Source organism: Agelaius phoeniceus, chromosome 7, assembly GCF_051311805.1.
Source record: "Agelaius phoeniceus isolate bAgePho1 chromosome 7, bAgePho1.hap1, whole genome shotgun sequence".
NCBI lineage: Eukaryota > Metazoa > Chordata > Aves > Passeriformes > Icteridae > Agelaius > Agelaius phoeniceus.
The window spans coordinates 21,656,819-21,680,362 of record NC_135271.1 but is presented as its reverse complement, the minus strand read 5'-3'; the positions used below and the strand labels follow the sequence as shown (position 1 = coordinate 21,680,362).

At 38.6% G+C, this 23,544-nt stretch overlaps 1 long non-coding RNA gene across 2 annotated transcripts; it reads left to right on the top strand.

Annotated features, from left to right (window-relative positions):
- Window positions 1-4,788: 4,788 nt before the first annotated feature.
- Window positions 4,789-18,815, top strand: LOC143694497 (uncharacterized). 2 transcript variants are annotated; one of them, XR_013183000.1, is made up of 4 exons: window positions 4,789-4,951; window positions 11,415-11,502; window positions 17,110-17,185; window positions 17,356-18,815. It is a non-coding gene; the product is annotated as an uncharacterized LOC143694497 (long non-coding RNA). The 2 variants fall into 2 exon arrangements; XR_013182999.1 differs by having other exon boundaries at window positions 4,800-4,951; window positions 17,547-18,815.
- Window positions 18,816-23,544: the final 4,729 nt, after the last annotated feature.

Below are 23,544 nucleotides of genomic sequence, written 5' to 3'. Positions count from 1 at the left end.
TTCATTGTGCATTAAGGAGAAATGGGTAAGGTTTTCATTTGAAGGTTTTGTTTACTCCCAGCCCTTAATTTCCAGGTTATCATCCATGCAGTGTAATTTCCTTTTGTTTCTTTGCATTAACAGTTCAGAGTAAATAACTTGGCTGGTTAAAACCAAAGTACAAGGAAGGCTCCAGTGTTATTATGGTAAAGATCTATAAGCACAAATGTTATTAAGGAAGCAGGACAAGAGGAAAGCACCATCACATTGCAGTGTTGTTCCAAAAACAAGGGAATGAGGATGATGGCATCCAGAAGCGACCAGAATGGTTTGATGGTTATGTAATTGCTGGAACCAGATATTACAAGAAGTGAAAAAATCTGAAAGACCTCTACAGGAAATGCTCTTGGATCTGAATCCTGATTTCCCCACTGTACAGTTGCTTATGGCCTCTGTTCTAATTCCCATCCATCTACAACAAAAGATGAAATTACCACAATAGCTTTTTTCCAGACTGATTAAATGGAGCAGGAAAATAGACAGCAGAACTGGTAATACATTATAATTAGAGACTTGTTTCGATGCAATAATCTAAGGCATAATTTGTGGCATAAATCCTATTTCAGGAAAGCACTTAAGCATATATTTAAGTCTATCTTTATTGACACAATGCATTTAAACATATGCTTCAGTTGAAATGTGGGCTTAAAGTCAAATTAAATATAATGTTGAAATATATGTGCAAACTTACAATGATTTTTTTAGGAAGGTTTTCCCAAGCGAGGATATCTTTAAGAGCATTTTATTTTGTCTTGAATTAACATTGATTTCCTGCACAAGAAAGTTATCCAAGGTATTTTGTTTCCACCTTTCTGGGAAACCCTTTGGTTAGGTCAGGTGTTTTAACCCCTTGCTTGCAGTGTTACAGCATTTTATTATTCATTTTTTAAAAAGAAGTTTTAGCAAGCTGAAAATAAGAGGAAATAAACTTTGCAGAAGTTCCATATTAGTGTATTTCAGAGCAAGTAACTTACACCTCTGTGTGATTGGTAAATCCTTTGGTTCTCTTTTTCTGCTTCTATTACATCTTTGATTTCTACTTATCTTCACTGTTATTGGTCATGAGTTTTGATTATACCTCTTACTCAAAATTTGTGATTCTAGACAGGCACAGTGAGGTGTCAAGTTCGGGGAAAAAAGTGTTTGCTCTTATTTGTCAGTGTCTTCCTCTGGAAGGGTAGAAGGAAACCTAAGACATGTATGATATTCAGGAATGAGTGCCAAAGACTCTGAGAATGGCTCGTTTGTGGCCATATCCATGGAGGAAATATCCTGTCTCTAGTCTCAGAGCACCACACAAAAGTGAACCTCTGCATGGCACAGTGCCAGTAGCAATTCAGCAATTTTAACTAGTCCATAGCAATGAGCTCCTCATTGTGCAGGTCCTCTCCATGGCTCCTTATTGCCATGAACAGGGGATGTTACAGTGCTCTCCTCACCCCTCCTTCTCTCAGGCCTTTCTCCTGTAACTCCATTTCCTCAAGTTTTCCTTCCTGTAAAAACATTTTAGAGGACTATTGCTTAAATGAATAAAGCACCTAGTAATAAAAAACATGCCCCCAATCAGAGTTGTTTTTCTTTCAAGAGACTGATAATTTATTTTCTTTTCAAATCACATCACAGAATAAATCACATCAGAGGAAAAGTCATGAAGTATATTCTCTTAGGCCACTATAACTTACAATAATTTGTATATCATTCCCTGGAAGAAGTGATATTTCTGTGTCTTGACAAATTATTCTGTCTAATTCACTCATCTATCTCATAGATTCTCATAGATTCATCCACTCTGATTCCACTTCTGTGATTCTCTAAGTAAAAATGAGAGAGGAGAAACCTCTGAGGAGAAAAAGCCCCTGAAATTAATAGTCAATCTAGCATAAAATAAAATTAATATTATGAATATTGATCACTTTAATGTGCAGTAAATATTCTGCTTGTAAATAGACACTATTTACTGATTAGAAATGTGTGGAAATATTGCGTTTATATAGAAGAGCTAAAAAATCCCCATCGCTCTGTAACTAATAAGGTGCTTTTGATCTTATTTCTTTACATTTACGTTTGCAAGTGTAGAATCTTTTTTTGCACGTCAGACATTATTATTGGTGAATTTCTTTTTCCTTTTTTTTCCTTTCTTGTTTTTTCCTTCTCTTTATATTATTTTCCCCTTGAAGTTTTGGGAAAACTAACTAAAAAAGGTAAGAAACTGAACTTCTACTTGTTCCTTTCCAAACGGTCTAGAGGAGCATGGGCTAAACATCCAAAAATGTTACTTTATAGTGGTTTTTTCAGTAATGTATTATCCAATGGATTTCAGAGGAAAAGAATGAAAGTCTTCCATATGGTACTCCAGCATTTCCCCACTCATTTTAATTGAGCTCTTGATGACTTTTGTGATGCCTTTTGGAAAATACCTGTTCCCTAACCAAAAGCAGGGCTGTTACTGTACATGTATAAACCCTGCATGCTCACATACCTGTGTGTCTTCAAGAAATGCTTTCTTGTTCTAACTCTAGGTACAGCTTGCTTCCCTCCTGAGCAGAAATACAGGTAAAGAATTTGCGAGCATGAAACAAAATCTTATTTTTATTTATAAATAGTATTCATTCTGCTCTCTAAGAGCAAGCAGTGTGAAGGACATGTTCAGAGAACAAAACATTCCTGTTAGATACTGATCTAAAAGACCTAACAGAATGTGTTTTGTTTTGGTTTTGCAGTCATAAATAATTTAACTTGTTTTAATTATTCTCAGGAAATAATTTCAAAGTCTTTACTATGAAGATAGCACACACAGGCCTTTGTTTTTTAAAGTATCAAATAGATTTAAAGTGATACTTCAAAAGTCCTCTATTCAGTAGCAATCAATGTAATGTGGACTGAATAGTTCAACTGTGCTCCTGTGAACATAAAAGCAGAAGGTTTGTAAAGCTGCCTCACAGCAGCAGCTAAACATCAAAACAATATAGAAATTTAAAAATAATTATGAAAAGTGATCGGTTCTTTATCAGATACCAAAAATACTTCAAAGGGTTTTTTTTAAAAAAACATTTCCATCCTTACAAACTCATGTGTCTGTGTGTATATAAGGTAAAGAACAGGAACACTGAAAATGCAACCAATGTATGTTTTATGGCTGTTAGAATTTAGCCTTGCTAAATCAGAGCAAGTTCCAGCATTGATTTCAATAGCACCTGGCTTAGGTACTATTGAATTTGAGATTTACGTCTTTCATAAAATTCAGATTTTAATAACTGTAATTCCCTGATGGCTGCAGAGTTGCTAAGGAAGTAGCATTTGACTTTATGATATGAACTGCCTGAGGATCAGCCACTGAACCTGAGGGATTCTGAGTTGGGAATGTGGGAGCTGCCTTCCTGTATGCATTTGTCCTTGTCTTGTGTCACACCACTGACCTCATCTACAGCAAGTCCCACATTTCAGGAGTAGATGGGTTTTTTTGCCGGTTACCAACAAAAAAAGAACTTTCTAAATGCTAATTTTAATAATGAATGCCTTTAACCACTATTGAAATTTCAATTTCTGTTTGGGAGAAAGAGGCTTCCATGCCAAGTGCTTTGTACAGTGCTTGGCATGCATGTATGGAAAAGCTCTAATCTGCTGTCTGGGGGCTGAAGAGTTCATCTTGTCCTTGCACTTGCTCCTGTTGGACTTGTTCAAGTTTCTATAAATAATGTTGCATTCTGAATAAAAGGGAAAGAATTTGAGGGCCCTGTGGTAAGGAATCTTGCCTGACATGTAGGTGGCAGATGAAAGTTCACATCATTGCTCTAATGGGAATGAAATTGCTTATAGAGCCTGGAACAGCTCCAAGATAAATGAGGTGGTCTGTGATTAGAGCAGTTATCTGGAATGTGGAAGGCACAGATTAAGCTGTCAGTGTGAGGGGCTCCTTTCCTCCTCTGAGCCACAGCCACAGGTCGCTGATGCTCTGGGATAGCAATCAACCCCTTGCCCATGCCTCTTCATTTCAAAATGGAAAACAAAGAGGGTTTTTGCTATAACATTTTTTTTAGTTAGTATTTCCCTCCCATGTCTCATAATGATGCCACTGAGAACCTGCTCACTCAGTGCCTTTGTAATCCTTGGTCTGTCTGAAATACATGAGGACTATTTTGGGATCAGATCAGCCATCTCTAATCACACAGCTGTAGGAAAAACTTATTTCAAACCAGAGTGACACTGTAACACTCATGCTCTGCCTGAGATGCTGTATGATGAGTTTTCTTTCTGGACTGTAATCATTTGGCAGACACCTCTAACACTATAATCAGTTCAAAATGTCATGGTGTATTAGCTAAAACTTACAGCAATCAACCCAAACCAGGGAATGGTCAGACATCAAGAAAATGGAATTAATGAGGTGGTTCTGTGCTTCAAAAAGTAACATTAGAAGTCAAACCAGCAGGCAAGTGCACCGTGGCAAGAGAGTGTTCCCAGGATCTCTCCAGAACTGTCCCCATCCTGTTTCTATTGACTCCTATCACTGAAAGGACCTATTGAGTCCTTTCACCACTTCCCAGAGTTCATGTTTGCAGTTTCAGTTTCTTATATAATCAGAAATGGTCCTAAGAGCCCAAGGTAGAGCTTGTTTGATTTCCAAATGTGTCACTGGGCTATTTGGATTCAGAACAAAGCAGAATCCACAGTGTTTCTGGGTCATTTTCCTAACGCAGCTTAAAGCAGAGAATTGAAACACTTCCAAATGCATAACTAAAGTACACACACACACACACATTCTTACTGTCAGCAAGTATGAAATTGTTCTTTGAAACCAGAAGGTGGCTCTACAACCAAGCTGGGCAAGCTGAAACCATAGAGATGCAGTATTCAAAATTTTTACTTGATCCTTTCAGTTCTCTTCTTCCTCAGTGGAAACACCCCAGTTCCTGTAAGTAATCTAAGTGGTTTTACAATACCTCTTTTTTCTTCTTTTTTTTTTTTTTTCATGGCAAAAACTTCCACCAAAGTCCTTTTTTTTTTACTAGGATAGGGCACAAAGCATAACTCTGATGGCTTTAACTGGCTTCTGCTGAAGTCAGTTATCTCACTGCTGATTTCAGTGGGAGCTGCTTAAATCTAAATATAATGAGCCTGGAAGATCCTTCCCTTAGCTGCCTGGGGGTGGTGTGAATGGCAGGCTCCTGCACACATCAGTCTGTTGAGAGCTGATTTTATTTGTAATGTTTGCTATAAAGCTATCAGTGGCTGGTCTTTGACATTACACAGCCCAGAAAGGGTGCTGAAGATGACATGGCATGATTTTTTTTGTTTAGAATAGCACACTTGGCTGGTGTTGTTTTAGTATTTTGTAACATTATGAAGAATTTATGTGACAGCATATATTTTGTATCTGTCTCTGCCCTTTTAAGTTACCAGCAATTGTAGCACTGTTTGAAAAGGAGGTGTGGGGTAACTTCTCACATTCCTGACATAAAACTCTGAAGAAAGCCTACATTTGGAAAAGCAAACATTTTTTCCTAGACACAGATATTAATTGTCAAGAAATTCAGCAAAGCCAATGAAGTAACTCCATTGCAAGCCTCAGGTTAAATTAAAACAAGATCCACCATATATTTTCTTGGCATTTGATTTGAAATACTACTGTAAAAAATAACAGAAAATTATAGGCATTGTGTACTTTATGGGAATTTTAACATGTGGAAAACACTTGGGTATTGTGTGCATTCTCCTGCTGTGCTAATTGTTTCAAAATTTCAAACTACCAGTTATGGGGAACTGCTGAACGCTTTTGTTTCTGTAGAGCTTGTACATGCAGGAACAAAAACCCTCAGCAATTGCTGGAGTTTACATTAATAATCAACACTGAGCTTGTTTTGTCCATGGCCCATTTTGAAATATTGAGATGTGGGCCTAGTTGAACACTGTTGCTCTAGTTTTGTGCTGCTTGAAATCCGTTTCAGTGTCACTTTGTGGAGTCATAATGTAATGAAGTAGTGCAGCAGTAAATGAGGTCAATTCACTATTACACACGTGGAGCCTCAGACAAAAAAATAATGCTTGGATTTTATTTTTTCTCTTTTTTTCTCTCTCTTTTTTTTTAGCTTGTGTGTAGTGTAATTAAATGGAATTTATCCTGACATGCTTGTCCTAAAGGACGGGTAGAACTTTCAGGATATCAAACTGCTTCCTTGTCATTTATTCATTTCATTACGAAACTGCAGCCCTTCAGGGGGTGTGCCATAATATAATAGTGCTCCTGAGTAGTAGATTTTCATTTGGCTCTTTGATTTATCTGACAGACACAGGGGCAAAACCCCCATATGTAACCGAAAAATCCCCGTAGACAAGGCCTACGTGACTGCTAAAATGCACAGGTTATTTCTGCTAACAATGGCATCAACTTGTATCAGAAATGTTCCCTTCTGATTTGGCTTTCTCTGGTGAAATGAGATGTTTTAGTGTTTCATTTCTGAATTTGTTTCCTGTAACTGTGTTCTCCCCAAACAAACCTATCTCAGATCTCAGTATCAACTCCTTTCACAAAAGATGGGTATGATAATTCTTCCATGAAGCTGTGCATTGCTTTTGCTTTCACAGAAGTTTTGAAAACATAGGCTCTACAAAAGTTATCATTTAATTCTAGAATAGATGGAGATTAATAGGTGCTTTCTACCCCCAAAAAATGACACTGAATTTAAGCTTCTGGTACTGTTAGGCCAGTGTTTTTCTAAACCCCTGAAGGTTAAACTCCCTTTCAGTCAGTTATGCTGAGACCATGAGGTTTCTTCATCCTGTGCTTCCTCAAGTGTCACTGAGGAGCTCATATTAATGGAACTAATTATTGTGTCAGTCTCTTACTAGAGGAAAGCAGGAACTGGCTCACTTATTATCTTCTTTCACTAATATTTACATAGAATAATAATTCACTCATAGATAAAGAGTAATTGCTGTGGATCTCTGTCCATTAAAATGTGCATCAACAAGTCAGCCTCTTGCTTGTTGCATATCTTGGATGGTGTTGCAGTCAAACTGCCCCCTGTAAGATTCTGCTATTGACTTCTACTTAATATCACTGCATTTCATTATATAAAATCAAAATGTGGGGGTTACATTGGGAGAATTTGTTCTCTGTTTCTCCTTTTTTCCTTTTTTAGGTTGTTTTTTTGCGGGTTTTTTGTGGCTTTTTTTGCTGGTGATAGAAATCACTGTTGATAAAATCAGAAAGGTAAAGGGGGGATCAGTTCCCCACTCATGTCAGAGTTTCTGTTGCACAGGTCTAGCAAATTCAGTGGATTTGGCTGTAATTTGCAATGGAGTCACTTACGTCACTTGCTTTGCAAAGATACAAAATATGGATGAATGGACATAAGCTAATCTTCAGCCAGTCAGAGAAATGCCATGTTAGCCTCTCAAAAATTCCCTCAAATTATCACTGATTGCAATCAACACTTTCAGTCTGATTCACAGAAGACAACAACCTTACAGAACACATTATTTTCTTCCTCTCAAAGGACCAAGTTAATGTTTGGTCAAAGAGGAACACAACTTACGTAGGGTTTTAAGCCTCATGAGCTGCTAAGTAAGTTTTTAACTTGTACTGCAGGGTAAACAGTTTGTTGTTGGTTCTTTTCATCCTTAATGAAGAGAAGTGCATATGTAGAACAGAGAAAATTGCAAAAACCCCAGATATTATAGGCATTGAGCACCCTAAATTCAAAGCAATGTGGGCTATACTGCTCACTACAAAACCTGGGGCTCTGTAAAAAAAAATACACCATTGGTATTTGTAAAGAAACTGCTAATACTTGTTTTTTTCTTGAAACACCTGCTCAGAATATCAGGTATCTTGAACTTGTATCTTGTAACTTGTTTCAAGAATAGCAATTGCTGTTTTGCCCCTCCTTTTGCAGCTTTATAGACTATTTGGAAGCACTTAGGTTCTAAAGTTGTTGTCATTACTACGAAATCATTCTGAAACTTTGCCATCTCCATGGCAACTGGCCTACTTATGTTAAGGATTTTGATACCACACTGATGTTCAATGGCATTGTTAATCCGAGATATTAATTTAATATATCAGTGCTTTACACTGGAGTTTACATGCTTAATCTTTTGGTTATAATCGTGAGAAAACTTTGATGCTGAATAATGACTTGCTAAAGCATTAGCTCACCCAGAGAATACCTACCACAGGATGAATTAGCACAGACTAAGGAACATAGAGTCTTGTGTTAACAAACAGGATGTGAAAGCACTGGCAGTACAGGTAAGTTCTTTTAAGAGAAATTAGCAGAATCTTTCCCAGTTATATAAATATGGTGAGCAGAATTTGCCCTGCTCAGGCAGACCCCACTGAAATCAGCAGCTGGGATCACTGAAACCAGGAGTTCCGTTTTCCTAGCAAAACACTCAGAGAAAGGTTTGAGGCAGGACCAAACCTGCTATGAACACCAAACCCAGGGTGCAATCCTGTAGAGCACATCCTGGTGTGCAGAGGAGCACCTAGTGCTGGCTCTGGTGAGCAGGCAGTGCCCAAATCCTCACGGTGCGACAGAGAGAAGGGCTCAGGTGAACATGCTCCATGTTCCACACAGATCAGTTGTCGTTCTAACAATCCCCAGAGACGGGTCAGGCCTAGTGGGCTGGCACAAAGATGGATGCTGTCCTTCAGAATACACATTTCAACTCTCCACATCTCCCTTCCAAGGACAGGGAGAGCCTGGAAACTACAGCCAGCAGGGTTTTCCTGGAGCAAAACCATGATGCTCTTACACAGCACTGTGAAAAACCTCACTGATCTTGAAATTCCAAATGCTTATTTTATCCATATCTTTCTGAATGAAACTGCAAACAATGTGCAGTGTAGTGGAAATGTGAAATATTACCCTATTTGAAAGTGTATTAATCTTTTTTGAACTTTTTAGTGTATATGTTACTAATGCCAGGGTAGAGCAAAGGCTTTGTGCTGCCATAGGGGTGGAGGCGAGGAGAAAACACAGCAGTATTTACAAATAGATTCTGCAAACTCCAGTTCAAAAGAGATGACATCTCCTGTAATTGCAGATGAGTACTTTCTTATTTGTTTTCTGCCAGAAATATATTAAATTATACTCACTGCCCCTAGCTAGTCCGTAAGCCTTTTCTTCTTACTGGCCAGAGTCCCATTCCCAGCAATCCTTTAAATTTCTCATTTTTCATGCAACTACCTTGATTATCTATGCTGTTAGTGTGCTCAGTAGCTTTTTGTTGGTAGAAGGGATCCCAAGGGTATCATTCTTTTTATTACATTTCACCGCCGTGTGGAGAGAATAGTCCTTCCTCTTTGGAGGTCAGAGAGAAATGATCTATTTACTTCCTTCTAAATGGAGGATAATTCTGTTCTTGCCTGGCACTGAAACTTTTCTATCAGACACCTTCCTGGAGACAATATTATAAAAGCCAGATTTTCAGCAGATTTGAACACTTTCCAGAGTTCCCCATTGAAATATTGAATTAGATCTGAAATTATTTTCTTCTGCACTCGTGTCATTTTAAGCGAGCTTTATGCCAGGGCCTTTGATGCCAAATTTCATCTCGGGGTGAATTCTTACAGGTAGACTCTCAAAAGCCTCCTTTACAATAGACTTGCTGGCTGGCCCTTGGTTCCAGGGGTGCTGCTGGCAGGCTCAGTTAAAAAGCAGGCTCAATGGGTATGAGACCATAAGCACAAACTCTCTTTAAAATACAAACCTTGGAGCTCCTCTTTAATTCCTACTGCCCCAAAGCTGCATTCTGCTCCTTCCAGACCCGTGCATGAAGAGGATGAGCACACCTCTTATTGGGAAGTGTGAATGGAATGAGGAGTGGATTGGGCTGATGGAGGCACAGGCACATACCTTCCTGTATGCTGCAGCTGATAAACTGAATTCCTTGCTGAGCTGGGGATTGGGAATGGATGAATACAATTGCCTAATTGAGACTTTGGTTTTTTAAATCACTTTGAAAATACTTGTGAGTCCCTCCTTTTGCCTCCTCTGAGCCTTGGTGCTTTTAAATGGTAACCAGTTTTGACTCGTTACAATCTCACTGGAATCAGTGGAGAATTTTAATTAAATACAATAAGTGTTTAAAACAGGATCCAAATGCTTAGAATTGGGAAAAGAAATTAGGCAAACTTTGTGTAGATTTCAAATGAGTTTTCATTCCAGAGGCACAAAACCTCTGGAACTGTGTGGGTGTTCTGCTGATAGGTTTATAAATGGCATCAGATGACCTTGGTGACCAACCTCAGGCAAAGAAGAGCTCATTTTGAACAGTGAACAATGAAGGCAATAACTGATCCAATCGATAGTTCCTGAGCTTCCTGTGACCTAAGGCAGATTTTAATAAACCACCTATTCAAGAAATTATCTATTAAAAAAAAAAAAACAACAAAACACCTGAGTTTCTTTATTAAAATTTATAGTTAATGAAAAAATCTGACTTTTCAAGGTATGCTGTTTGCTTCTTTAATTTTTTTCCTGGTATGAGAAAGCAAAATTCAAAAAGCTTTTACTTTTTCATCAACAACAGACTTTTCAAGTGTTATCTCCCCTCTCCTGTTAGATACATGTGCATAAATTCTACGGGAAAATTTTAGAAATTCAATGGCAATTTTTTAGATCTAGCAAGTAGAAACAAACTAAATAAATAATGTACCAAGAAATTGCAGCACATTTATCACAAGACTGTGAGGCAGGTTAATCTATATTATGAGAGATGGCTCTGTTGCCCAGTTCCAGTAAGGCCAAACCAGCTGGCCCTGCTTACAGGAACTGGTAAAAAGCAGGATATAAATGGTTAGGATTCATCAGGGTGATGTACGGGGGAGCTGTGCAGCAGCTCCTGGGACTGCAGCCTTATCTCTGCTGCATACGGTCTGTGCCTCAAAAATTATGCTCAATGTTAATACTGCTTCCACAGGGAATAGAAATAGAATGTTGTAACTAAGTAATAGCAAAAATATTTATGAACTCATTTTCTTTCCAATGTGTCGTGTTAATAATGACCGTTTTTCTTTCATTTAATATTTAAAACCCGCAAGAAAGTATGAATAGAATTTACACCTATTAAAAATGTCTTTGAGCGGTGCCCAAAAATAGTTACCAGCACTACTACACTGTTTTTTTCCCTCTTGAGAAGCTACAAATCTGAAACCTAGCAAGGTAAGTTTTGAAATGTTTTATAGTGATTAGAAAGTCCTAAATGGAGGCGTGGTCACGGAGAGAGGGGGCCGTGTCCACATTTCATGTCAGTATCACAAAATCCTACTGTTTAAGTATAGCTGGTGATTACAATACTGGTCTTAATGTACAATCTAACCCTAAAATTAAAACTAAACGACCCAATGTTGTGAAAACTTTATGTTACAGGAAAGGCCAATATATTTTTGACTTCAGAGAGAGTGCTTTTACAGCATTTTTTTCCACAAGAAGAGTGAAAAAAAAATCTTCCTCTTAGGTGAGTCATTGTTATCTAATCTTTACAGTATGGTTTTGTCGCCTTGTAGCTAGAGAAACTAAACAGGAAACTTCACTTTGCAAGCATAGTCGTTTCTCAAACTTTGCATTTTCCCTATATGTAGGAACTTTCTGATATTTGACAGTAAGAAGAGAGCAGCCAACAGCTCAGACTTAGGGAGACTCAGGGAGAACTAATGGATTCTGTTACGCCATAATAATTCATTATCAAATTACAAAAATGTCTTCTTCAATGCAATACTCAAACACAGGGACTGAAATTCTCTGAAAAAAGGAATGAGGACATGACAGTAAGACCTGGTATGAAAATGAAGGGGATAATTATAGATATTTGACACTATGGCTGAAAATATGGGACTTTTAAAATCATTTGAGCCATAGGCAGTCAGATTTAGGTATGTCAACATTAGGAAAATGCACCAAATACGTATTGTTAGCAGAATGGAGGAAATCTCAGGATCCACAATTAAAAAGCATGGAAAAAAATCTTAATAGAAAAATGTTTAAGAATGTGTAATTTGAACTGATCCATGAAGGCTGTTATGTTAACAGCTGCTATTAAGTATAACAATGCTCAGGGCTAATTTTTGCTGTTGTTGGTACTAAATATTGACATTCATTGTGCATGTTTTTCTGAAGTGTTGAAGGGAACCAAATCCCTGCTTTCCAAGGTACTGAACCAGCATGCAGAGCATTCCCAACCCTGTAGAGACGTCAATAATTATATATATTTTAACAAAGATCCTAACCCCCAAAGCTGAGGTAATGCAGTATTTATAATTACTTGGAAGTGTTTCAGAGCTAGATTTCACCTTCTGTAGTGCTGGGTTGCACCTCTGAGTGGAGAGTTGTCAGCAGCCCTGTATGGTGAAAGGTCTTGTGGAGGTTGCAGAGCTCAGTGCTCATCAAGAGCCCACCCTGTACCTGTTCACTGGAGCATGAGACTGTGTTAGGAAAATACCTAAATGTGTCACTTCAGTGGCACTGCTTGCAAACTAAGGACCAAAATAAGGAAAACTGAGCTTCCCATGGGGAAAATAACTAGGAATATTCAGTGAGGACTACAGAAATAACACTAATTTGCAAGAACAGCCTCTGCAAAAGGACAACAGACAGCTTGGAAGGGAGATTTCTCCATCCCACATTTGATTAGTAACTGCAAGGAGCAGTGTGACCTTGGTTCCTACCACAACACTTGACAGAAGTTAGCTTCCCTCTTGTTTGAAGTACTGGATGGCTTCTTTCTGCTTGTGGCTTAGGAAATCTTAGGAAACTTGTAAGAGGTTGAAGCCAAAAGCAGTGACTGCAAACCTAAGAATAAATAATAATTCTGAAAGTGAGCTTCCTTCAGAAACTTGCATTTAATTCTATGACTTGTTCCATCAAATGCTGATCTCACTGCAACAGAACTTGACTTTTGCTCTGTGGCAGGATACACTGGAACTTTTTTCATATCGTCAGTAATTAGTGAAAGAGTAGATATGTTGAAATCCCAGTTATCAAACAGTTATACTTTAATTTAAACCAGAGAAAGCAGCTCAATTATTTGTCTGAATCTAACAGAGACAGTTGACTTTCTATGTTGGATCTCAAACAATGCTACAACAACTGAGAGAATGCATTCATGCAAACCAAGGGAGCAGTTACTGTGGTTTAATTGTCTTCAAGAGCAGCAATTATCGTCTGAAATTCAAATGTGGTGCTTATGTTTTGGCCTTTTGGGGAAAGGCACGTTTTAGCAGTCACAAAAATAACTGTCTGCTTTTGATGCTGTGTAAAGACTAAAGATTTTTCACTGATAATGTATTCCTGATCTTTGAATGCTGGACTTCAGCCTATAATTGTTGACTGATAATTGTTTTCAATCCCAACAGGTCAAAATGCTTATGTATATTTCAAGAGTAGCTGCAGCCAAAAAAAAAAAAAAAAACCCAACAAAAAAAAACGAAATTGCTTTTATCTTTGAATGAGTTGGTGCATTTTGCAAAGGAAGAACATTACACAGTAACTACTCATTTAAGAAGTAATTAACCTTCTTAAGCTATTTGCATTATTAATGTACTAGTTATCATAATGTCCTAATGTATCTGCATTTCCATTAATGTTTTCTTCACTAAACAAATAAAAGTGGATTGAGTAAAGAGATGACATTTGTTTAATTGTTCATCAGAATTCTCTTCCCCTAATCCAAAGCCCTGATAGTTTGCTAAATAGAAACCCTTAAATGGATACCATTTCATGATAGGTTTTGAAACTAATTATATCAAATGTCATAGTGTTATTTATTTAAAAGGCTTTTCAAGATAACTGTACAAGGGGAAAGATCTGGTTTCTTCCTTTTAAAGTGCTTAAAATATTCTATTAAGTTCTTGTAATTTGTTTAGCTCTTTAACAAATGCCCTCAATCAAGTTTAATTTTAGCATCCTATAAAATGTTTCCTGTAAATGTAGTTTTGTAAAACTGTTTACTGCTACTGCTTCTTGCCTTTATGAAAAGGTCTCCTAAACCAGGATCAGCATAATTCTATGCTTGCTCAGAAAACCTTGGCGTGGTTTGCAAATATTGGAGAGAAGATATATTGCCACAAAAAAACCCCAAACAAACAAAAAAAAAACCCAAACACACACATGACCAAAGAAGTCCATGCAATTAAATAAGTTTCTCTCTAATTAAAAGACACAGGTAAATATCAAATTTCAGCTCTGTGCGAAATGCGTTTATACTTTGGTGAGGGAAGAAGCTCAGTGTCTTAGGATAATTAACCTTAACCTGGGTCTTCTACACATTATACCACACATAATGGTGAAAGCTGGATGAAATAATCTATTTTTTTAAATATTTCGAGTCCTTGCTTGCTTTGAAATCTAAATTCTTGTTTTATTTCTCAAATCAGTTCCTGTGAGCAGCACATTTAGCATCATATTTTTCAGCACTCTGAATTTGTTCATAATCTCATATGCAACTATGAAATGGAGCCAGAGGGGTTCCCAACTGTAGGAAACCCAACACAGAACTGAATGGGTGTCTGTGGTTTGTTTTGGGTTTTTTTTAATTAAGTATTCTAACATTGATGATAAGAAACAAGTCAGAATCTAAATGTATCTGTCAAATTGCTCCAAGTATTTTAACTGTAGTAGGTGCATGCATTAGAATATTTCATTTTTCAAGTTATGAATCTTTTGAGTTTTAGTTGCCATATTGCATAAAAATTTAAGGGGTTTTTTTGTCATTATTCTCTATTCCTGCAAGTTTTGAGCAAATGCCACTCCCCGAAAGATTTGAACTAGAGGCTGATGCTCCAGTTGTCATGTTTGAATGTTACCCTGTGGGGAAAAAGGCAGCAGATCTCTTCAATAACCTTAGCTAGTCTTTACCTCTCAGCTTTAAACAGTTACATATAAAAGTGTTGAAATCTTCAGCAAGGGAAAGATGCTCTTTCCAACTCTGTCTCACGTGAATCTGCTTGTCAACTGATATTAGAAATATGCCAGTACTAAAACACTATTGAAAAGTACATGTTGAGCATGATGGCAGCAATTGTGGGTATCAGTTTTAAATCTCTGTGGCCATGAATGAACAAATCACTTAGGAGAGCATGTTATCTGAACTCCTGGTAATTACTGCTTAACAGGTTCTGCGAAGATTGTTGATTGCTTCCCTGTTTTCTTTCTCAAACTTCTCCAGCTGCCTTTTAGTTTCACACCTTCACCTTTTTTGGATCACGCTGGAATCAAAAGTCTGTTATGCCCTTAGGACATCTGTTCCTGTAGTAATTTTTACCTTGGCTATAACTTTGCAATTATCATCTAAAACTGCCACTAAACTATCATGCCTAAGTTGCAAATATCAAAAAGGTATTTTAAATTATATTGCTAATTTATAGGCAAGCTTTACTGTCCAGGGTTAAAAATTTATCCTAGTAGCCTGAAAGGATAATAAGTTCCATTTGGTCAGTTAATGGTGCATCCTCTTTTGTAGGTTAGTACTGAGATAATGTAGAGAAATAACAGCACTTTACAACTTCCCCAGCAATTTGTGAAGAAATCCTACTGCAGAAGAGAAAGCAATGGCTGGGGTATTCCAAAGCCTGCTGATATCAAGAAGTCTTGCTGGGGGGTAACTCCTGTTTGTTAGAGGGCACAGAAGAACTAGGTGTTCAGAGTAACATGGAATTAAGGATCACTTCTGCCAGAGCTCTGCATCCAGCCCCAAGCTCCCTGTGATGATTTGTCACATTCTTTGCATGGCTCTGTAATTTAGGTATCCACAGAGAAATGCAGAGATAGGAACTAAATCAGTGTATCTGAAACCATATTTCTGACCATGGCATAATTCTCCCAAACCACTGGATCTCAGGCTTGTTAGACTTGCACTGGAGAGAGAGCCATATGGAAAAAGACTCACAAACTTTTTTGCCTCTCATGGTTTTGCCCATCTTCCTTCAAGCCATACTGGCAATCTGTGATGGATTTGATTTTTTAAAAAATTCTTTCTCCAGTCACAACCACACCAAGTGTTTGGCCCTAAATAATTGATTTTGATTTTGGTGGCAGTTGTCATAAAAATGAAAGGCTGGAATATTGCATTAAAAGAAAGACAAGTGAAGAATTGAGAGTGGCCTGAACTTTAAATGCACACCAATATTACCCAGTTCCTATGAAAACTATTGAGACCCTTCCAACAGCATTGATAAATCCTGACATTTCAGCTTAACTACACCATAAATGAAACTGCTACTTAACTCACCTTATCACACAATTTCCTCCCCCTGAAATCCAATCATTTCCAGAGCTAATTTCACAATGGCTTTAGATCAACATTTTTAATTCAGAACCTCATCTTCAGATATTCTGTCTTTCAGAATCTCTTACAACAGTAGTAGCAGGGATAATATAACTGCTGACTACCACTGCAGAATACAACCAAACTATCTGTATTTGGTTATTTCTTCCATCAGGTACAATACAAAAATCTCTGGGATCTAAGGCAGCTGTTGCTGATGGAAAAACTGAGGTAGATAATTTTTTAAGTAATTAAATAGAAGGACACCCAGTCAGAACACAACATCTTTTGGTTTTATGTTACCAAGCATGAAAAGATGAGGACTGTTTCTAGACTGAAGCTTGCCATTATACCAGCAGTATCTAAGCTATACTAGAGAGGTCCTGAAAGTTAAACTAGAAGGGACCTGATTAAAGGTTGATCCTGATTCCTTAGGGGTGAGTGCAGTTGTCAGTAAAGAACTGTCTTATGCTTTTTGTGCCCCAAAGTTTCTTCCTTTTTATGTACCTAGAGCAGAAAGAGTTGTTGGAGATACTATGTTATTTCCCACTTTTCTTCCTAATTTTGGTCTGTATTAATTCCATGTCAGAGTTGTCCATTTGCACACATCCAAATAAATTTCATCAAAGATAGTAGCAGGACTAAGAGGAAATAGAAATTCAGTTGAATCTCCAGCTGTGTACATGAAGATTCAAATGAAAAAACATTGCTTTAGGACCATTGCAAATGTTTAGTCAAATTGAGATAAAAGATATGCGTGGTATTATCTATCACTCTAATGTTATTTAATCTAATCCAATTTAGGAATAGATACAATACTAAGGAATGAAAAGGACATCTGCATTGATCCTGACTCTCTAGGAAGCATCGATTCAGAAAAGTATGTAATTTTCTGTCATCGTACTTGGGGATAAAGGTCTGAACTGTTCTCTGTAAATCACTGTAGCTATATTACTTTATGAGTTGCAATTGTTTGCTTAAAAACAGATGGTGCTCTGAGAATTCCAGAAGGTGTAATGTGAATGTAATAAATTTATTTTCTTTGTACAGGTGAACTAGGCCAGTTTATCTGAAAGGCACTCTTTGTATTCTGGAATTCCAGTTTCATGAGCGAGAGCATCACATATTTGCTATGGGGTTTGTCCTGATGTACTGGTCAGTGACAGGGGTTTTTGGGCTTTGCTTGATAATGAGGATAGAAAACTGTAAAATAACAGTCCCTTTTCTCTTTTTTTCTCCAGCAGCTCCATCTTTTTCAAGATCCCTACTTGATACATAGGAAGACTGGTATACTTAGCATGTTAATGTTCCAGGACTTTGAAACTACTATATCCCTGTCCACAGCAAAAAACTTTTAACCTTCTCTGCCAGCAGCTGTACCAAAGGGGAGAGGATGTAGGAAGGAAAAAGTATTCTCCAGAGTTTGAAACACTTCAGATTAATTGTTATTAGGTTTTTTTTGGCCATCCTCAGAGGTTTTATTCAGTCCCTGAGGGAAAAAAACCTCAACCATCTCCTCCCCAAACAACCATTATTCTGGTCTATGAGTAATATAATGCAATTTTAAAAAAACCACCCCAAAGACAAACCACAACACCTATCTTCTTTATATCTTCTGGACACGAGCTGCATTTGGGAATATATTTTGTACTGGAATTAAAGTTGTCATCTTTGAACTGTTTGCAGATCTTTCAGCATTGATGGATTCCTGTGTGTTTGCATATAATGCATATGAGATTACCAGAAAATGCAAAGCATTTCCAATTCTAGGCTGATGTCCCCACACCCAACCTTCACCTTTCTTGTCTCTCCTTCTATGGAGAGTAAAAATGAACAGAGTGTACATAAAAGTATAAAAAAACCCCTCAGATTTCCAGGTGATTATTTGAATGGAAGGGAATATTAACTTCTAAATCTCACTTTTAAAATTAGATCATGACATGCTAAAGCAACTTCATTTGGTAGGTCTTAGTACTTGCCATGCTTTGAAGATGGCAGGGTTTGTAGTAGTGGTCATGCTTCTGTGGGAAAAAAAAGATGGCCAAAACTACCTTGTTTTTTTACAAACCAGGCAGAGTATATTTTAATAAATACTGACAATGTAAGCTACTGGTTTCCTACTTTCTTTTAGACACGAGTTTCTGATCTGTCAGTTGTTTGTGACATTCAGCAGCATCCCAGTGCCAAGAATAGCACCAATGTTTGTTTCTCAGCAATGTTTCTGTTGTTTTATTGCTCCACCATAATTTGCTTCCATATGACAAGAAATACTTTTAGGTCAGATTCAAAGCTGAGTCAGAGTGATCTTGTGCAAATTTGTATCTGATTTATAAATCAACATCTTAGGAAGTGCTGTTCAGAAAACTGTTTTGATGGACAGCATTCCATGATAAGACAGATGGAAGCACATGCATCAGAAGATGAAAAGTAAAGAACTAACTGCTCCTAACATCTTTCTTCTGAATGATCTTTTGCCCTCCACATTAGACTCTGCACATAACCTTGCTGTAATTGCAAGCAGCTTATCTGGCAATTTTGCTTCTGATAAGATAGTGATTTGTTACCACATCACCAACTTAGATCAGTCCCAATGTGCATGTTTCAAGCCCTCAAGTGTGTTGGACATGTTTCTGACATGTACACAGAGGTGTAACACAGCTGCCCTCAGTAGCTGTGACCATCAGAACCTTTCCTTCAAACAGCATTTCAGTATCAGCAGTGTTGAAAATCACTCGTCCTTGGCAGAGTGTGAGTGTTGTACTAACTGTGTAAACAGGCACAGCACAGGCTCAAACCATTCTGAACAGAGGCAAGGGCTGAATGTTGGAGCCTGAAGTGTATCAGGAGCGAGGCACTTGAGAGAGGGTGGGCAAACAAACTTTCTGCTTGTGTTTGGTTTTCACCAGCTATTGGTCACACGGGTTTTTCAACTAGAAAATATTTTCTCTGCTGAATCATGACTCTTGTCACAGTGTGTTATCTTTATTTTGTTAAATTTAATTGTTATCCAAATCTGGAAAACAAATTCCACACTGAGAAGGGCTAGAAATAAATTTATATTCCTTGTATTAGAGGAATTATTTTCATCTATATTATAACACTCACCTTTCAGCCAAACCAGGCTGCCACATAAAGGAAGGAGGTCAAGAGCTTCTCATTTTTTGGCTACTTTTTTTGCTATTCTTTTTGCTTTCTTTTGCCCTGTTGCCTCATCACAAATCAATATGGAATGAGATTGGTTTGCTGGACAGCAAGCTGCTACCTGATGAAAATAAATTGAATGAATTTGGAAAGCAGAAAACAGAGTGAAATTTCTTACATGCTGAAATAATTAAACTGTGTTAACCGTGCTATTAGACCTCTTCAAAGAAAACCGTTGAAAAAGGCACCATGGCTTTCAGAATCCATTGTGATACAGAGCAGAATACATAAGAACAAATAATATAGAAAACCTTTTTTGCTTTGACTACATGAAACAAATGTTAGTGGTGGAGCAGCAGTTACTGCATTCACCTACTGCATGAAGAGAGTTGTCATATCCATGAGATAAATAAAACACCCACCCACTCAGCCTGAAACACCCACAGGCCCACTTTTGAGCAACTGGTGACATGTGCTCTGTATGCATGACTACTCTGCAGTCAGGTTTCTTGTGTGCCATAATGATGCATATTAAAGATGGATGTCATAAAAGGACTAAGGGGGTCTGTGATATGCATTGTTTTGTGCTGTATTTCCTAGCCCGAGGGATTAGCTGCTATAAACTGCTCAGGATCTCCACATTGCCAGATGAGTCAGTGAAAAGAAAACAGTAATGAGAGCATCCAATATGAAACTCAGAAACATGACTGAAGGCTGTGCTGACTTGCAAAATGAATGGTGCTGGTTTGCACTGTTAGAAACTCCTTGCTCTATGGAATCTCTTTTTTTTCCTGACAATGAAGTCTGTCACTCCTAAGTAACAACAGGCTCACTTCCATAGCAAAAAGGTACCATCACAGCACCTAGTTTAATTTCCACTCAATCACAGTCAATTTACATCTCACTAAGCCATTCTGAAAGCTTCCTTAAACATACATATTTCGTCTTATTGCAAATCTATAGTATTTGTTTAAATTATTTAACTTTGAAGACAGGAAGATTTAGAAGTGATCCTCACAGCTGATGTTCTTTAAGTTGCTTGGAGCTGGTTACTGCATAAAGCAAGCTGCTGAGCTGGATGTCAAGTCCCAATATCCCTAAAGATTAAGAGATGATAGGGGTCCCAAGTGCAAAATAAGCATTCAAATGTCATGTATTGTTCAAAGCATCAGATATTTCAAGTATGAAAAGACATAGTTAGCTGCATCTCTAACAATAAGAGTTTCCTATCTTATGAGCTGAAGATGATTTAAACAATTTAGAAGTGATTTATAAATCACTTGGGGTGATTTAAACAGAACTCTCCACAGCTCTCCCACAGCTTTCTGAAATATATAAATAGTATTTTATCTATGCAGCCATTTGTAAAGAAAAAAAAAATTTCTTATGTTCAATAAACAGAAATTCATTTGTTCATTATTTATAAAAGTGATCCTAATTTTACAGAACAATGAAAGTAAAATCAGAAAAATATGCTGCTATTTACAATGGAATTTTTATACATCTTCTCCCTGCTAACTCATATTTGATGGGATTTTTTAGCTGTTTCACCTGTACTTTCAGAATGCACTTTGCTCGGAATGGTGAATGACTTTCTCCTAATTCAATAAGCTGCTCAACCACAGAGCACTGACAACTGCCTTTGTGAAATCCAGTATGAATTGACTTGTGAAAGTCAATTAGAATTCAGTATTTGGTTAGAGATTCTTATGCACACAACATCCAGACACCTCGCCAGTCAGATTGTCTCAACATGGATGTGTGTATAATTATTTTACCTGCAATTTGTTTATTTACCTTATCACAGAATGACATCCCTACCAACTTAGGGACAAATTAAATCCATTGCCCTTCAGCACTAGAGGTAACTTATTCAGCCTTCTGCTGCCATTTTTTAGTAGCCTGCTGATTTCTTGCTTGTAAATAATTGCATTACAATGGGCCATAAACCCAAAGCAGTAGAAGTAGTCTAAACTCATCTCAGTACTTCTGTTACCCTTCTCCCTAAGGAATGAAGAACTGATTCCTCCACCCCTCCCTGCAGTCCGTTGACACCGGCTACAGATGCTCCTTGTAAGACTTCATGGGCACATAATAAACCTCCCTACACAGGGAGAGGAACAGGGCAGAACCAGAGACCACCGTGGCCTAGCTGTGAGCTTTGGGTGTGCCTAAAAGCAAATGGAGCAGCAGCAGCAGCAGCAGCAGCAGGGAGTGGCCGAGACTCGGAGGCGCCACCGTCCCAGCGGCCGCAGCGCTGTCAGGCAGTGCCTGCACGCTGGGTGCGGCTCCGGCGGCTCTGCTCTCCCCACGAGCGAGGAATCGCAGCCCCTGCCTCAGAGCCGGTCAGAAACCCAAGCAAACGAGACCAGAGCAGGGGACCCTTCCCATCTCTCTGGGCCATGGCAGCAAAACAGCCGCTGCGTCCTCCTGCGCCTGTGTTTGGGCCGTGCTGAGCCCAGAGCCGGCCAGCTTGTGCTCTGCTGTGCCAAGAGGGTTCTGGGCGGGCAGGAGAAGGGCTGTGCACAGTGGGGAAAGGGCTCACGAGAGCCTCCTGCGGGAGCAGGGCTGCGTTCCCTGGCTGGGAACAGCCTGGTTTTGGTGCCCTGAGCGCGGGCAGGAGCTCAGGCCCGTGAGGAGGCAGCGGGCAGCTCTCGTTTATAGGGGGCCCGGGGCTGCGCGCCACAAGGGACACGTGGAAACAGACTTGGGGAAAGGAGGATGAGCTGCAGCTGGAGTGCCTGTGCTGCAAGGAGCAGAAGTAATTCAGCCTTGCCAGGGTTGCTTAAGTGTGTGTTGGTGTTCCCTGGGAAATGTGGGCATTTGGGGAAATGCCTTTGGAAGAGAGGGGCTTGCTTCTCAAGCAAAGCGCTTCCCCAGGAGCCCCCAGTGAGGTAGGTGCAGCTGTCTCCCTTTGGCTCCCTGAGCTCCTTTCCGTCCTGGAGGCCCCTTGCACTTGGCAGAGGGGCGTTGGATAGGACAAGGATTTGAATAACTATATTGTCTTGATGTAGAGTGTGGTTTCATACAGTCTCTCTTATGGTGAAGATGCTCTCTGTTTCCACTGTGTTGATTATTCTTGTCAAAATATTTTAATTTGCTCTGGCATTCTCCACATAAAAAAGCTTTCCTTGTGTCTTTCATTTACCTCTGCAAATGTTCATATGTATCTTCAGGTATTTCAATTTATCCCATTTCTTCTCTTTCATGTCAGAAAATGTCAGAATTAGAGATCTACACTCTAAATAATCCAAGATTTCTGTGCAACAGAAAGATGATGAAACCATGGTACAGCCCGATCTATAATACCTGTTGTGGTTACGAAAACCAGTAGGTATTTGAAAAAGCATGCCTTCATCCAGCGATATTACAAATAGATGGACATATGCCTGGCCTGTATGTTCTTGCTTTGTTGCAGCAATATTTTTTTTTGAACTAACAAAATATTTTTTCACTTAGCTGTTTGAATGTTTAGGGAAATACAAGCATTAAAAGGCTCCCCAGGCCTCGAACATACATGAAACTGATTTTGCAATAAACTATCTTTATAAATATCTCTCCAATCCACCCAGTCTTTCTGCATCCTGAACAAGTGTTGATTTATTACTGCTTTTCAGATCAGAAATGGAAAAATCTAATATAGACAATAAACAAATCCGCATGTATGTACCATGCATGTATCTGTTTGTGTCTCTGATTTCTTTAGCCATATCATCTACAACAAGAGGTTTTAGGTGCATTTTTGATGGTCTTCAATAGTATCTAGCTCATCAGGGACCTTCATGGGGAATTTGCCTTCCTCCCCGATTTAACCTTGGTGTTTGGGAGTTGCTCGGGTGCAGTTCTGTGGCTTGTGGCAAGAAATGGCATTTTAAAGGTGTGGGCAGAGCAGAAGCTGAGCTGGTGGAAGAGAAACATTTACATCTTGAGTGAGCGTCCTGTCCGATGTGACAAATGCAGAGACTCAAGGGTACACACAGGCTTCAAGCGCTTGGAAGTGTGCTTGGCCAGTCATCCTGCCTAGCTGAGACTGCCTTTTATGAAGCTTCTTGCTCTGTTCATGGTCATCACCGAAGTGGGCAGGGGACATGTCTTGGT